The sequence below is a fragment of the Lactuca sativa genome, chromosome 9 (genome assembly GCF_002870075.4).
Source record: "Lactuca sativa cultivar Salinas chromosome 9, Lsat_Salinas_v11, whole genome shotgun sequence".
NCBI classification, from domain to species: domain Eukaryota; kingdom Viridiplantae; phylum Streptophyta; class Magnoliopsida; order Asterales; family Asteraceae; genus Lactuca; species Lactuca sativa.
The window spans coordinates 216392969-216397106 of record NC_056631.2 but is presented as its reverse complement, the minus strand read 5'-3'; positions in this window follow the sequence as shown (position 1 = coordinate 216397106).

Here is a 4138-nt window from a genome sequence, read left to right as displayed (position 1 = left end):
ATTTGACTAGTGTTAATAAAACCTTCTTTTAAGATATGTCACTTAAGTTACAATCTTGGAGTATGAATCTAAGAATTGTTTTGGAACGAGGTATGAATCATCTTCTTGATTTGACCACTTCAACAATTCATAGCTCCTCTTCTTAGCTATCAGAATAAACATAGAGGATGAATTGTGATAAGGTCTCTTAATCATTAAGATGATCATATAACATGATACTAAAGTACTCTCCCATCTTTTCAGATTTGAGAAACTTTTATCCTTCTGCCTAATTTGATTCTTCTCATTCGTTCTGCCATACACTGAAATCTTTTCAATGCTTCAGAATTATACTTAGGCCTGTAAGTATAACCATATTTACTAGACTTAGTAAATCATGACGAATAGTCTTATCCACCTTTTGTGGTGGACTTTGGCCAGTGCACAAAAATGTGTACTCGGTCCCTTAGTCCTTCACTTGACTCACTTAAACATGTGAACAAGGAATTAGTCTTAATTTTCCAAAGATGAAAATTCTCATTCATAATATAACTTGCATGATTCATAGTTTCTATCCAACTGAAACTTGGGTGATGAGAATCTTTCCTTATTTGGTAAATTTAGACACTACCACAAATGAAAGAATCAAATTCATATTTCCAATATTACTATTAATGGAATCATATAAGCAACAAAGTTTTTTCACAAATGCCACTGTAAGGATATTTTAAAATAAATAAAATCAAAAATTTTTCCTTTTATTTTAAAAACTCTGCGGAAAACTATCCTTACAGTGCAAAGCACATGAAAACTTTGTTGTTATCTATTCCTAAGCAATATATCATAACTCCTAAGAACTAGCTCAAGAATCCGATCTTCAAACTATGCGATTGAAATCCATCTACGCGATCAGATTCAACATATTCTTTCTTTAAGTTTCTTCACTTTTCTTTGATTCTTAAAACATCAACATGTGACCCAGTCACATCATGTATCAAGAATCTCATAATAGAAACTTAACAGAGTTAGATAGTGGTCTTTACCTGAAGTAGAGTCAAACTTATTGACTTTAACATCCTTAGGTAAAAATTTGGCAGCTTCGCAATCAGTGCCCCTTCCTTTGGCAATTTAACTTATGGACCCTTTGGTAATGGTACATGGGACTATCACATACTTAGTTTTTCTCTTTACCATTTGGTTAACCTAGTTGACTATGGCCAATCCCTTTCCTTGGGAAGAGAAGGTTTTTCTAGATATCTAATGTTACCATTGGCAATGTCCATGGTAGTTTGGGAAGTTGATCTACTAATCAAATTTGCTCTCCCAGTGCTGCTGATTCAGCAGCACCAAGCAAATAGATAAGATCATTAAGGGTCATGTCATAGTCTGTTTCATAGGAGTCCTAAAGGAACTTACTATATGACTTAGAAAGTGATTGGACATCCAACTTTCTCAAGACTTTGACACCCAACTCTCCCGGCTTGTCAGTATATGACTTCATCTCCAAGATGTGAGCACACCTAGACCTTACCTTGCCAATAGGGCTTGAGTGACCTTGAACTTGTGGGATAGGGAGAATAGTTGTAGGAGGTGGAGGAAGTGAAGTTCCAAGAGATTTGGGAGGATCATAGATGTCTGAACTAGACATCTTTTGGGAGATATTCAAGATAGTTGATTAAAAGTCCTTAATATAACATCCAATATGAAATATTAAGGCTAGGACCCTACAAACTATTTTATAACTTGGAAGAGGGATGCTGTAATCCAAGCTATAAAATATTTGAAGGTAGGTGAATGACGATTTACCAATTTCCACCAAGATAAACGAAATGTATTATTAGGTTTTAATTGGTTTTTGAAACTCCTAGATTCTTTTGAGATTCATTGAACTGTTCATTGGCATGTTTCAATCTCGAGTGTGCCCTTCAGGTTTTGTGACTGGGATGCCGAGGATCACAAAACAAGGTGTGAAGTAACCATGCAAATATACTTGGTACCCTTAATATTTACCCCTTAATCGATGTGCCGGTTAACCACACACGCTCCGCCGATACTATGATAAATATTAAGTTACCCTTTGCCTACCTTGTTAAGTTCAGGTTAGTGTGCCGGTTAACCACACACGCTCCACTAACGGCTTAAACAAAGTGCAAAGTGTAATTTCATGGATTAGCACCTTATTCACATTTCCTAAGTAAATAAGATTGGGTATTAATAAGAGTTTAGTTACTTAGTATTTATCATTAATACTTTTAATGAAGGGAGAATTCTAGTCCTTGTCCTACCCGTTCGGCTAACGACCCTCCATCGGTCAAGGAAGCGGTGGGTGAGAGTGGACACCCATTAAACTACCATTTTATAGGCAGTAACCTTATACCCCCTTTATAGACCGGCTTCGTGAATGAGGCCTATTAACGGTAAGATTGACTTTACTCTTATACATATATATAAATATTATTAACTTATAATATTATAAAGTATAAGGGTTGAATTTTAACTTTTAAAATTCTAAGGGCTAAACTTGGAATTAAAGTATTCATAAGAGAAAACTTTTCAAATTCCAAAACTTGAGGGCAAGTTTTGAAACTATTCAATTTCCATAACTTATGTGTTTAAAGTAGTTTTAATCCAAAAACTCTTTAAGTTCCATAAATTGAGGACAAGTTATGGAAGACTTCAAACTATTAAAAGAATGTGACTTTTCTTTATTCATAACCTATGGAAATACTTATGAGTTTTATGAATCTTAAATGTGACTTTTCATATAACTTGAGGGCAAGTTATAAAAACACATTTTAGAATCAACTCTTAGATTAAAATGGATTGAAAACACATAATCAATTAACTTTTCTATTAATCTAAGCAACTCATATGAACAGAGATAATTCACATCAAACTTTTTCATGTAATTAGCATAACTCTTAAATTAATACAAAACATGAATCTATTGATAATTATCTCTCAAATTGGATTAGCATGAACATTATCACATCAAAAACAAGTTTATAAGTTCAAAAACAGCTTATGGTAATGTTCCTAGTCCAATTCCAGCCAAAAAACATGAAGATATGCTGTCTGGAGGCCAAACTCGTCGAGTTCTTAATGGAACTCGTCGAGTTCATGCTCTAATACATGAACTCGTCGAGTTTTCTACTAGAACTCGTCGAGTTTTAGGCCATGACAGATTTTTGGCTTTGAAAAATCTATTTGCATCAAGTATAAGAGAAAGCAAGCCTAGGCTCTAATACCACTATTAGGTTTTGAGCATTCTAACACTCCTAAGTGTACATGCAACCCTAAATACCTTGGATCAATGTTTTTCTCTAATATACATGTAAATATGAACTTTCCAAGGTATTTATCCTAACTAGCATAATAACATTGATTCATATGAATATATCAAGTTAGAATTACGTACCTCTTTGATGTAGAATGTCTTCATGAAGCTTGAGTGCCTAGTGCCCCAAGTTTGACACCTCAAATGGTTCACACAACACCAAATACACTTGGAATAACTTGAGAGAACATACACACTTCATGAAATCGGCTAGCCCTTTTTCCTCACACATAATGGCCGATTTTCTCCAAGAATAAGATCATTATATAGTTAGGGTTACACTATGTAAACCCTAATTGTCATGGCCTTTCATTTCCATGATCCATGGGTACAAATACACCATGGAGCATCTTATGGGTTTTAGCCCAACTTGGCAATCCATGGAGCATTAGCCCACTATATAAGTATGGATGATTACACAATCAACCCATATATTTAATTAGTCTTCTTTTGATTACTTGATTAATACTAGATTAATTCTTGATCAATACTAATTAAATAATCTTATTAATATATTAGAACTTATAATATATTAACCAACCTTAAGTTTTATTTCTCTCATTATAGTCTATCAAAATGCATGATGACATACAACCCAAATGGACCATGTCGAGTCGGGTCAAGTCTTACTAATTACAGTTATGGACTTAGACATTAATCCAACAACTTGCACATTCATGTTATAGGTATCTTGGATGGGTGTTGAAGATACCTTCTAGATAAAGTATTTGAAGAGTGAACACAATTTTGCAAAAAACTTTTAGTTAGGGTCACTTGTTACATATGCATAGATAAGGAGTCACTATACAAACCAAATTTTAC